Source organism: Stylophora pistillata, chromosome 1 (assembly GCF_964205215.1).
Source record: "Stylophora pistillata chromosome 1, jaStyPist1.2, whole genome shotgun sequence".
Classification (NCBI taxonomy): Eukaryota; Metazoa; Cnidaria; class Anthozoa; order Scleractinia; family Pocilloporidae; genus Stylophora; species Stylophora pistillata.
In genome coordinates this window covers 40,516,613-40,529,999 of record NC_142519.1, presented here as the reverse complement: position 1 = coordinate 40,529,999, position 13,387 = coordinate 40,516,613, and the positions used below count along the sequence as shown (strand labels likewise).

Sequence of the window (13,387 nt, the reverse complement as noted above, 5' to 3'; positions counted from 1 at the left end):
TACCCAAAAAACTGCCATCACTAAGCGTACAACGAGGAACTCTTAGATGCTAAATATTCCTATGTATAAAACTTTCTACTTCAGTACTGTCAAACTCTGGAACTCATTAGATTATACTCTTAACTTAAAACTGACACTAAAGGACTTCAAACGTTGCCTGAAGAGAAGCCTTTCCTCAATTGCTTTTGTTTTTGTTAATTTTTGTTATTTCTTTTGTTTTTAATTTTTCTTAATTGCTTTTGTTTTTGTTAATTTTTCTTAATTGCTTTTGTTTTTGTTAATTTTTCTTAATTGCTTTTGTTTTTGTTACTTAATTTATTCAAACAATTACTGGATGAGGTTTTTGTGATATCCGGAATAATCAAGATCGAGGTGAGTGTTATCAGCCGAAGCCTTCGGATTCGGCTGATAGCACTAACCGAGACCTGGATTATTCCGCATATCACAAAAACCGAATCCAAGAATTGTTTTATTATACATTCTTTTAGTATTTTCCGAATCTTTTTCTTCAAGTAATTTCTCAATTTCTCGCTGGGTCGATGAAGCGAATCGAGAGGCCATTCTTACTTCGCTGTCCGTGAACTTGACATTGCTCCACCGGAAATCATGCATTGTGCGCGCAACCTACAGATTATTCACTAATCTGTAGGTACAGATTAGTGAATAATCTGTAGGTTGCGCTGTTTCCCAGAATTAACTGTAGGCGTTTAGCCAATGAGAAGACAGATGGTGACTACAATGTACAATAATTCAATTAATTGATTTGATTATGTTATCTCTTTACTAGTTAACTAGCTCATCAACTTACTAATATATAGTTTTGATTATTTCTTTATCCTGAAAAGCCCATTTGGGAAGAATAAAGTATACATGTACATACACGCTTACGATACGGATAGAACAAAGCTCATCAGAACCAAAGTCTATGTTGAATTCCTCCCTGCCTTTTTTTCCATCTTTTTCTCGATTGTAGATTCGTTGTGATAAACGAGAAAGACGTGCGACTTTCCCCCGAGACCAACAACTTCTGGCACACCCTACATTTCTCTCTTTCCGTTACAAATATCGAGCCCATGGGTGCTTCGGACGTTAAAGATAACTGATGCAGCTCCTTGAAAGGAAGCTTACCATGATCAAACAAAAGCTTGCTGTTAAGGTACAGTGAGTTTTCTGACTCGTTCCGGAACCTGCCCCTCTTCTTCAAGATCTTCGGTCCCGAAACAGTACTGCCTCGCCACTCTGACAAACTAATTTACTGTTAAAAAGCGTTCTCCATCGAAATAGAATGTAAAAAAATGCCTTGATAAATACTTGATAAGTAAAGAAGCCTTGACTGTACTTTGTTGTTTTGAAAAGCTCGTAGGAAGTGGCTAGAGTACGAAAGAAATGGAGGCAGAAGCGCTAGACGTAGTCGAGTGTTTTCCCACTTCTAGAGGAAAAAAGAAATATATTCGTAGCGCAGTTCAAATTGAACACTTGCTTGAAGTTTTTAGTCTTAGTATTCAGTGAGTTGCTCAGAGTGAAATCCGGCAGAATCTTGGCTTAGGCATAAAACTTGCAAGTTCAGAGGAACACGAAAATTGCCTGGGATGACGACGCCATCAAAGTCGGCAGCAATGACTGATGTGGCTTTCCACTTAACGCATCAGGAAGGATAGCGGAGCAAGCTCTTAGTTGTTCACTCGAAGGGTGGACGAACGATGTAATTTCTGAGGTTTGCTTCACTGCGACGACCGGAGATCGCCATGATGAGCTAGTCGAGATGGACCTCAGTATGACCGCAGTCGCCCAGACCTCACTATGATTAGCATAAATGTTAACAGTTATGCCAGTTTTTTTTTTTTCGACCCGTGAGTAAATTACACGACCCGCACGGATCATACGGATCGACAAGTCAGTTTTACGAATTGTTATGATCTGTGGTTTTGGACATCCTTCTAAGCTGCCGCGAAAGATTAAATAATATCAATAAATATCAGTGATCCTTTAGAATTAGTAAACCAAGTCTTGCGTCGAAATTTCCAACCAAATAAAATAGAAGAATTACCGAGTGAAGTAATGATTAATGTGTCCACAACCTATTTAATTCCCTACAACGTATAAGACAACTAATACACAAATAAAATTGAAAAAGATTGAAGTAACCAAACCGTGGGACTCGTAATGTAACCGCATGTTGAGGAAGTAAGAATACTACACAAGGTTTTTGACCCATATTATTAACCCGGCATCGGTTCAACAAAATAAATTATGAAATTTCTTTTTTTTTAGGTACAATGGGACACACGTGAACACATTAAAGACTGCCACATATAGAAATGATGATTCCAAGTCTGGGACCCGAGGCTGATCGTTTTAAAAGTAACACCAAGCTCCAATATTTGATTTCTATTTCCTAAGCGCGAAAAAGTGTCTTAAAATCGGTAAACAGCTTGAGGTGTATGTCGGTAGAAAAACTGTCCTCTTGTGAATATGATGAAAGAAATATGAAAAAGAGGATGCTTTCGAAACTCTTGAAAGAAATTTGCGGTAGGGCAGACTTAATTTGAACTATCCGCTTGCCTGGAACTCAGAGTTTAGATCATCAAAAATAATACCCCATCATGTCATGGACACATGAACCGTTTATATATTAAGTTAAATGTTCGTCATTTTTATGCAAAGTTTATAGCCAGTAAAGAAAATACAGCAATTTTTGATGTGAAATATTAATGTCAAGGAAACTTGACAATAACACTCGCTCCACAAATATAAAGGTCACAGCCGTTCACAAAGGCTCCCTAATCACACGCAACGAAACAGGCACATTCAGCAGTTCCGCAGTAGAGAATCACAATGGTGTTTACGTCAGCGGCCAAAAGTCAGGAAACTAAACCCTTCAACGAAGAACGATTTTAACAGCAATCATAAAACAGCAGCTAATCAGTGACGAGGACCAGATATATCATATTTGAGAATTTGAGCATTATATTCTTCAAGATGACCCCTCAAAACATAGCATTATGTCCAAAGTCACGGAAAAATAACAGGGTGTTTAAGGCGGTTTACTGCAACTTCACACAAAAATGATCATTTTATTGGACCAAATTCTTAGGTTACACGTATTTTTCTCTTATTGAGTACGTGAGGCAGTACCCAGGCTTATAATGATGTAACCGGGTCTTGCTTGAAAGTAAATCTTTCAATGGTTAATGTTTCAGCTTTCAGTTAGCTCAATGGATAGAGCGCTGGACTGTCGCACGGGATGTCGAGGGTTCGAGCCCCGGCCGGACCAACACTCCAGGTCTTAAAACAAGTGAGAAGAATATGCTACCTTTCTGTATCAAGAAATGGCTAGATACTCTAGTCTTCTCGGATAGGGATGAATAAATGGAGGTCCCGTCTCCCGCAGGGTTAGGGATAGGAGACATTAGTTTCCCATGCACGAGATTACTATGTGATGGATGTCCTCCCCTGGGGTGGTTGCTGGGTGGGAATTGGCCCTGAAAAGCCCCATGGGGAGTGGTCAATTAACATATGTATATATGTGTCTCTCACAAAAACTATCATAGCTTTTGAGTGGATTTTAACCGTCAGTCTTTGTTAAAAATGTGCAGCTATCGACACATTTTTTCAAATTTTCGTTGAACTAACTGTGCTGAGGTAGTTTTTCACCCGTTTGAATATATTTTTGCTCATAGAATAAGAAAGAGGTGGAGATATGCACTCGTCCTCTAGTTTCCCGCCACGAACATGCTCCTCGTTGTGTACAATAACTTGGCTTTTATCTCTCATTGGTCATTATTGGAGGAGGAGATGCTTTACACGTGGACGTGCTATTCAGTGAAACAACTGTGAAACACGCAAGAACCTCTGAGTAGAGTGACGTTTGAGGCTCCGATTGGGTGGTTTAAATATGGAATAACCGAGGATTTTTTGCTCACCAGTTGAAGATTACAGGATAGAGCTCAAGCCTCGTATAAGGTGTTCATCGACAGCTGGCATAATGGAACATGATTCCTGTTGTATTTTCAGTTTACAATGTTTATGAGATTGAAAATGCTTCAGATGTTGATGGATTTCCCATCAGTAAGGTAAGGGTCCACAATAGGTTTGGCGGGATGCGGGATTTGGCTATTTTTCGTGGTGATATTCGGGATATGAGCTGAAAACAGAAGCGGGATGCGCGAATTTTGACAACCAGCGGGAGCAGGATTTCCTATTTTCTTGGGGATGGGATTCGGGAATCGTAAGGAAAAAACAGCGGGATACGGGAATTTAGTTTTGTCTTGACTAAAAATTCATTAGCGTTGACTGAAAAAAAAAATAGTTCTTAAGTGTGTATACCGCCTTCGTAGTCAAGCTATGAGTGTCAAAGGAAGTGAAGCCGGTCAAATTTTGCCCATTATCACTTTTTTGTGTTGTTCTTGTTTTCCGGTTTTACTATTTTCGCCGAGGTATCAGATCACCGAGGTTAGAAGTCAAGATCCTGCACTCATTCCTGTTTTGTTGACGGATTTGACCTTTTCTGCTTTTACCTGGACGGACCTGTCGGACCTGGACGATCCTTTGGACTGAGCGCATGCCCGCACCAACTGTATCAAGGTATCCACCATTCTGCATGAACGGAAACCAATGCATTTCTAGATGCAGTCGGAAAGATATACAAGGCTTTCTCCGTCCACGAAAAGCATGCAAAGTACGAGCTTTGCAGTCTACAAGATGCCGTTACACTGCTTAAAGAAACGTTGCAATATCTTCGCCGAAACGAGGCCTCGATTCGCGGTGAAATCCAAAGCTTGCCAAGGTCCCTTAAATGGACCACACGGAAATGTGGCTGAGAAGACAATAGAGTCTGTTTCATTGTTGCAGTCTGGCCTTCATAGACTTTATGACCTGTTATCGCCAATGGGTTATACTTGGACCAACCTCTTGAGCTGCACGACATTAGATGTAGAGAACTGTCACTCTGTGGTCCATCAGAAATCACCTTTATGCACTGCCCTTGAATATGCCAGGAATTTCGGAAACGCTGTCAAGGAAAGTGTGAAGAAGACAACAAACTGGGCGGCATTCTACCATACCAACCCAAAGTCGTGGTACCCCGTTCCAGACCGCGCAGCGGCGCTCATTGAAATTTCCTTAGCACCACAACTTCCACCTAGGGTAATAAGTGTCCAAGACGCCCAGCTTATAAGGGAATGGGCACATACCTTTGGGGCTGCAGGTCGTCAATAGACCGTCCAACAAGAAACGACCATGGCTAGGGCTGGAACGCTCCCCGATTTCTTGTACGAGAAATAGATTGTACCAGGGGAAAGTGTTGACCTAACAGGAGATGTCGGCCTTCCTAACGAATATGATACAAGTAGCAGTGCTGAAGAAGAAGAAATCGAAGACCAAGAAGGAGAAGGATCTATAAGGGTCGCCACTTTCGATGGTGAAGCAAACTTCCTGCTTGGAAGGGTGTCCGCATAGGTCGTGCTGTTAGAATTAATAGCAAGTTTATGTTTTCTTAAAAGAGACCAGTGTGTTTATATACAATTTCCATGTCCTAAACTCAATGTAAACAATGGACAGAATTGGTTTCATCGCCTGATGGAAACTAGCAGCAAAGCAGTCGAATCTTCGTGAGACAGACAGATAACATCGATCTATCTAATTCCAAAAACACCGGACTTAAAGTATCGAGGTAAACATGTACCGATGCGAAAACAAAAAAATAATTAAGCAAAACAAAAAATAATAATAAAAATAATAATAATAATAATAATGATAATATCGTTTATTCAAGCCTCTAGCAGAAAATTCTGAATTACAGGTTTATAATATTAACAAGAATTATAGGATAAAAAAGGGGGAAAACTGTACAATATGCATTAAACTACATACAAGTAAAAAAAGCATGTACATAAAAATGATAATACTAAAATGTTAATAATGTCTATTATAAAAAAAACCAGTATGATTAAACTGGCAAGTATTTGACTGTCACAAAGTTCTTAAAACGATCGGTGGACTTTATTGAGTGATAGTGAGTTCGATTTGATCTTAAATTGTAACGGTCTGAAGATTTACGAACGTCGGCATACATTGCAGTATAAAGGGGGTTGTCATTATGAATACGACTTATAAAGGATTCACAGACAGGACTACGGCGTGCATCAAGGGTTTCAATACCGGCTAGCATTAGGGTATCTGAGTAGGAATGACCTGGCCAAATAATGGCGAGAGCACGCCTCTGCACTGACTCTAAGGTCTTAGATAAGTAGGACGATAAATTGGCTAATGCAGTAGAGGCGTACTCAAGTATGGAACGTATTAGGCAGCAATAGATGTAGACGATATCTTCTGCTGGGACAGAACTTCTCCTGAGCTGCCTTAAAGCAAACAACCGTCTGTTAGCCTTCTTCAGCAGGTGGTCAACATGGTCCCCCAAGAAAGGTCATTAGACAAGTTGACGCCTAAGAGCTTGAACGACGAGACCTCTTCTATAACAGCGCCCCCCGATACGACCGGGGGAGCCTTGTAACTATTATACTGAAGGAAGTCAACAGTCATGCACTTACATTTAGTGGGATAAATAAAGTTATGGTCGCTAATCGTGACGTTGAGAACCTGGAACATCAAATCTGACAATTGATAGAAGGTAAGTCATAACGTCTATTTCAATGATCAAGCAAAACAAGTCAAAAATCTCTTAAAAAAATGGGGCGAGATCGAGATCCGAGCGTGAAAAGGGGCGGAAAGCGGGATTTCAGAACCCCTATTGCGGACCCTCTAAGATCTGAAGCAGCTCAGAACGCCACAGCTGGGATGATTTCCCAGATTAGGAAACTTGAAGACATTACACCGGGGAGGTTGTCTGCACCTTTTTAATTTGGTGATTAGTTGCGCCACATGAGTTCGCTTCCAGTTAACTCAAATAAGGTGCCGTTCTTAGTCTGTTACAATGCTAGTGATCTGGCTAAAACCGCAAAGCCGACCTCAGATAACTTTCCCTCAATATGCGGGAAAGAAACATCTGCCGTAAATATAAATCTATTTGTGAGAATACCGCTTCACAGACGCAGTATGGAAATTAATCGATCCGAGTAATGGGCTCTTCTCTGTAGGTGTGAGTTAAATTAAAGTATTTGACTGAAGGAGAGTTACGCTGAGCATGGATACTGGGCAAGAGGAGGGAGGGAGAGTGTATTAATCAAGAAGCGGTTGAAATAAAGAAATCTGATAGACATTTTAAACTGTTTGACAGTCAATTTTAGGGCTTGGCACTTGCGTTCAGGCAAGCCGGCGCAATTAAACCTTGCCCAACCCTAGTGGAATTATTGTAAATTATGTGACGTGAATCTTCGACTTGAGAGTCGAGATCTACGGTAGACAAGCGAACATGTGAATCCCGTATTAAATTTGTGTTCAATCAAGGGAAGTTTGTGGTATTTTAGTTTGTCGCAGTTCCGAACGGGGTCCTCTGGTTGGAAATAGGAAGTTTAGGAATTAAAAGACCCTCAAGAGGAAGATGTCTTTCGTCTTTTCATGAGCACTGGACAAAAAAGAAATAGAGCAACGATGAGGAATCGTACATCATAAAATCGGATTCCACGCCCCGATGCCTTACCAGTGAGCCACAGAAACTTTATGGCGACACGCGTCCTGTATACTGCTAGGATCGGCAATAATTGTAAAAAGAACAATTTTGTCGTGCCGTTACCATGGTAACCAGCCACGAACAATAGTCATTTCCCTTTGAACAGCTCTGTGTGGAAATGTGCCGAGGTCTCCTACATCCCAAAGTTCCTTCCCGGTTCCAGACTGTTTGTTTCTTTAAGGCCTTCAGGATGCTAATACAACCATTTTTCACAATGACCCACACGCGTCTGTGCGCACATTGAATATTTCTTTTATAGCGAGATAGATTTCGTCGAAGTTAAGAGGAAACAATCAAATTTGAAGAAAGGTATATCATGTGTGTGATTGATACTTCCCAATCTGGTCGTGCCATGTGCTTAGTAATCGCTCGTTGAGTGAGTGATTCTGAAGAAAGGAAGCCCTTGAGATTGAAACGAGAAAATGATGGGTCAAGATCATTTCCTTTAAGTCACCCTGCAGGTGAATTTGAAGTTTTCACATTGATCCACGTGCCAATCAATGCCTTATTGCTGACACTTAGTCCAGCGTAAACTGAGCGTTATACATGAAAGTCATAAATCTCCTCAGTATCGCTTAGCTACGGATCCCGGAAAGGGCCATTATCAAACAAGATTATTTGACGAGTTATTTGACGAGTTATGTGACGAGTTATTTGACGAGTTATTTGACGAGTTATTTGACGAGTTATTTGACGAGTTATTTGACGAGTTATCTGACGAGTTATCTGACAAGTTATTTGACGAGTTATTTGACGAGTCATGTGACGAGTTACGCGACGAGTTGTTTGACGAGTTATTTGACGAGTTATTTGACGAGTTATTTGACGAGATATTTGACGAGTTATTTGACGAGTTATTTGACGAGTTATTTGACGAGTTATTTGACGAGTTATTAGACGAGTTATTTGACGAGTTATTTGACGAGTTATTTGACGAGTTATTTGATGAGTTATTTGACGAGTTATTTGACGAGTTACGCGACGAGTTATTTGACGAGTTATTTGTCGAGTTACGTGACGAGTTATTTGACGAATTATTTGACGAGTTGTTGTAAAGCAAGAGCTTGGGTTATGTTTGTGTAGACGGGGCAAATATGGCGGCGCGTTTGGCTTTGAACTTTCGTCATGAATGAATTGAGCAATACTTTAAAATTGGATACTATCATGTCTTCTATTACTGCATGACGAGGAACTCAGTTTGTGACAGTTGAAAAGAATACTAGCCTGTAGAGGCCTTAAAAGACGGCAAAACGTTTCCGACCTGAGAACTGTTATTGTCGCTACTGAACAAGGGCAACGAGGAAGTGGAAGTGATATTGGATATAGATCTGTTGGCTAACAATATACTAAAACCTTTACAACTTTTTCACTAGCAGTGACAAAAAATTTGGCCCTCTTCCCTTATACTGACGTCTTTGAAGTCGATGCCTCAACCGCCTATCAACACCATCAGGATCTATGATCCTGAGAGCGTGCCGTACAGTCTCTTTTGAAACCACAAGGCCGCGAACTGTGACCAATCGTTGCCAAATAGATCTATATCCAATATCACTTCCACTTCCTCGTTGCTCTTGTTAAATAGCGACAGTAACAGTTCTCAGGTCGGAAACGTTATGCCGTCTTTTAAGGCCTCTACGGGCTAGTATTCTTTTCAACTGTCGCAAACTGAGTTCCTCGTCCTGCAGTAATAGAAGACATGGTAGTATTTCTGCGTGGTTGTATCCAATTTTAAAGTACTGCCCAGTAAATTCATCACGAAGGTTCAAGGCCAAACGCGCCGCCATATTTGCCCTGTCTACACAAACATAATCCAGGCTCTTGCTTTACAACAACTCGTCAAATAACTCGTCACGTAACTCGTCACATAACTCGTCAAATAACTCGTCAGATAACTCGTCCAATAACTCGTCAAATAACTCGTCAAATAACTCGTCAAGTAGCTCGTCACGTAACTCGTCACGTAACTCGTCACATATCTCGCCAAATAACTCGTCAAATAATTATGTCTGATGGTGGCCCTTTGCGGGCTCCGTATTTGCGGGCTCCGTAGGTTCATGACAACGTAACGAAAGTTGTCACACTCTCATTCCCAGTTTCCGCAGTTTAAGCAAGGAACGCCCGGGACTATGACTCCCCTTTTGGCGACTAACAACGGCTTGCATTTTAAGACTCGGGCTTTCCTAGGAAAGCCCGATTAATTACAATCCCAATCAGATACGGCCTAAAATCAACTTAATTTATAAAATAATAGTTGCGAATGGCCACGTGCATTTCTCCTCGCTGGGAATCTCTGCCGAGCTATTTTTAAACCTTGCTCTGAGGTCCAATCAGAGCGTGGACTTCCCTTGGAAGGCTTTATTTCATGTGTTCAGTAAGGCGGAACGAACTGAGCGATCCTCTGAAAACGTCCAAGACCCTCCTGTCGGTGTTTCATGCAATGATAAGCACAAATGAACGCCACATAATTAAGGTACTTGTTTGTCTAATTCCTGTTAATTAATGCTAAAAGGGCACTAATTATGGCAGTGTGAACAATGCTACGTATAATTATTAGCGTTAAGATTCCTTCGTTTTGAAACATTTTTTGTAGATCTCACTATTTGGTGCTGAAAAATTGTGTTGTAGTTTTTTTATCAGCTGAAGCACAATGGATACATCTCCTAAGAGTACTTGGCAAGTCTCTTAATGTTAAAGATTATTCAGATTCATGAATTAGATAATTTAAACTGGGAAGAAAAGTCAAGGTTGATTCAGAGTGACCCAGTGACACGTGCACAACATTTTGGTTACCAATTCAATCAGCTTTTAAGGCGCTTTCTAATGAGCATTGCTGCTCCCTAAGGATAAATTTCAGACTAGTTCCAAAGTTGAATACCAGCAGAGAGGTTTACCACATATTGATATGTTAATTTGACTTAAAGATGCACCAGTGTATTATTGATCAAATAATCACTTGTGAAAAATCAGTTAATGATCCAGAACTGGGACTGCTTGTCAACAAACAAATACATAAGCACTCTCAAAGTCGCATAAAAAATCAAAGATGGAATGCAGATTTAATTATCCACAGCCTCCAATGAAATCAACCAGCATTTTACATCCTATTGGCAGTGATGTTTCTGAAAGTGACATATATTAGAAAACATAAAGAAAATTGTTAACATAATCATCAGTAAGCAATAGAATGATATGAAAGAGGCGGATGACATCACTTTCGAACAAATGCTAATTCATTTGGACATCACTGAACAAAACTATTATCTTGCTATTAGATCCAACCTAAATTCTCTTACCATATTTCTAAAAAGAAATCCTAATTAACAACTACAACAGTGCCTGTCCAAGTGCATGGAGAGGAAATATGGATACAATTATAGTCTGTTTTGGATGTCTATGCCTGTGCAATGTACATTGTATCATACATTTCAAAAGCCCAGAAGGGAATGAGTCAGCTTTTTACAACAGGCATGTAAGGGGGCAAAGAAAGGAAATTACAGCATAAAGCAGCAAGAGAGAGATATTGAGAATAAGTTTTTAAATAGTGGGGAGATCAGTGCTCAAGAGGCAGTTTACATATAGTTCCTCAGCTACCAACAAGGAAAAGCTCTAGAGAGGTGATTTTTATCACCACTTCATTCCCTTAAGAGAAAGTTCAGCTTTTAAAACCAAAGAATGAGATAGAAGAAATGGAGGATGACTCTGAAGACATTCACCATACTGGTCTTATTAAGAGGTACATAGAAAGACCAACAAGCATAGACAATGTTACTGGCTGTCATCGGGCTGCATTGTATAATTCACCCAAAAAATCATTTGGGAAAAAATCTTAAAGTTTGAACACAGATAACCTCCTACTTGAAACAGGGAAAGATGATGATGATGATGAATTCGCTGATTTATACTTCAGACTTTAGGCAAGCACAGTGCAAAAATTGCAAAAACAAAGCAGCATATAAAGCCTAGAATAATTAGAAGTGTTTGGTTCAATGTGAAATCTTACTCTGAAGATCATTTCCGTGAACTTATTATGCTTTTTACCTGTTGCCAAAATGAAAAAGCTGATTTAATAGGTAGTGGCTCTTCATATCAGGAGCATTTCCTTCTTTTGAAAGAAAAAGTAGACAAAGAAATGCATCAGTATGCTGTCTGCAGTGAAGATATGAATGACATTGAACAGCATTTACATGACACAGAAGTTAGTGATTCCCAGCATGACTTAGTAGCACCAAATGCGCAAAATGTTGAACTGCAAGATGAAGGTAGCTCTTGGTAATGAAGATTTACATTCTGATTTCAATGAACAATGACCTTTCAGATGACTTCAAAATTCCTTCCACATCACGCCACATTGAGCCACCTATATTAATCAGTGAATTACCAGATGATGGTTATCACAGAATGGTTTAGATTTTAAATAAAAAGGAAAAAAAATTTTTTTGTCACATTTTGCACCAGAGTGAAACCACAGAAACTCCTTTTTATTGCTTTCTGAGTAGTGGAGATGGTGTGGGCAAATCACATCTTCTAATAGCCTTAGATCAGGCAGCCCCTAAGTATTTTAACACAAGAGCTGGCAATGATTTTCATCAAATTAAGGTCTTACTATTAGGTTCAACTGGGAAAGCTGCTTACAACATTAAAGGTAAAACTATTCACAGTGCATTTGCTATTCCTGCCTATCAGTCATTGAAAAATTACAAACAATATATCTTGACTTAAATTGACAAAACACCTTGACAACTCACTCTGGAGGTGTCAAATTGATATTCTTGGATGAAATTTGAATATGTTTGCCATACAGCTTAACAATAGGCTTAAAGATAGTAAGGGTTGCAAAGATAATTTCGGTGGTGTTTCTTTTATCACCATTGGTGATTTGTTCCAGTTAGAACCAGTAATGGATGACTACATATTTAAAGACCTTCAAAATCCAGTTTACACAGTTCTTGCTCCAATTCTCTGGCAATAGCAGTTTTCAAGGTTTGAGCTCGCTGAGATCATGTGGCAAAGAGATAGCAAGTTGTTTGCAGAACTTCTTAATTGGTTAAATATGTGAAGGTAAACACACTGCAAGTGACATTGTAAAACTGAAGGAAAGAGTTGTGTGAGAGGACACAAACAACCCATTTGATGTACCCCACCCATATAAACAAAATGCAAACTAGGATAGCTGAGTTTAATGATGAAGTACATAATGTAGCTATAGGAAACAAATACAGAATCACAGCACTAGACAGTGTTATTGGATATTAAACTCTTCTGAGGTTTGAAGAAAAATATTAGGACAAAATTAATTTCAAATGACCCAAGAAAAACTGAGGAGTTGGTATTGAACCTCTACCTAAATGCTGAAGGTGAATTCAGCGTGTAATGAATATGTGAACTGAAGATGGCATGACAAATTCATGGTGCTGGGAATATCATCAAATCTGTGCAACTAAATCAGCAAAGCAAACACTCAGGCATAGTTTGGGTACAGTTTGATCACTCAGATTTTGGTAAAAAAACTAGACATGAGAACAGACATCTCTATACCCAAGGAATTGACCATAGGGCATGGACCCCAGTAAAACCAGTTACCATACAATTTTTTGTTGGTAAAAACAAAGCAACTCAAGTTGTCAGAAAACAGTTTCCATTATGCCTTGCAGCAGCAAAAACAGTTCATAGATCACAGGGGGATACTGAAACTAAAATTATTGTCAACTTAAGTACTAAAAAAACCATTCCACCTTTGAAGGCTTATATATAACTGATCTC

At 39.6% G+C, this 13,387-nt stretch overlaps 1 long non-coding RNA gene across 1 annotated transcript in view; it reads left to right on the top strand.

Moving 5' to 3' along the window:
* The first annotated feature begins 9,778 nt into the window (after window positions 1-9,778).
* The window catches only part of LOC148742514 (uncharacterized), a 5,390-nt gene continuing 1,781 nt past the window's right edge, over window positions 9,779-13,387 (top strand). Inside the window, exon 1 of the long non-coding RNA XR_016000126.1 lies at window positions 9,779-10,097. This is a non-coding gene — a long non-coding RNA (uncharacterized LOC148742514). The remainder of the gene's footprint in view (window positions 10,098-13,387) is intronic.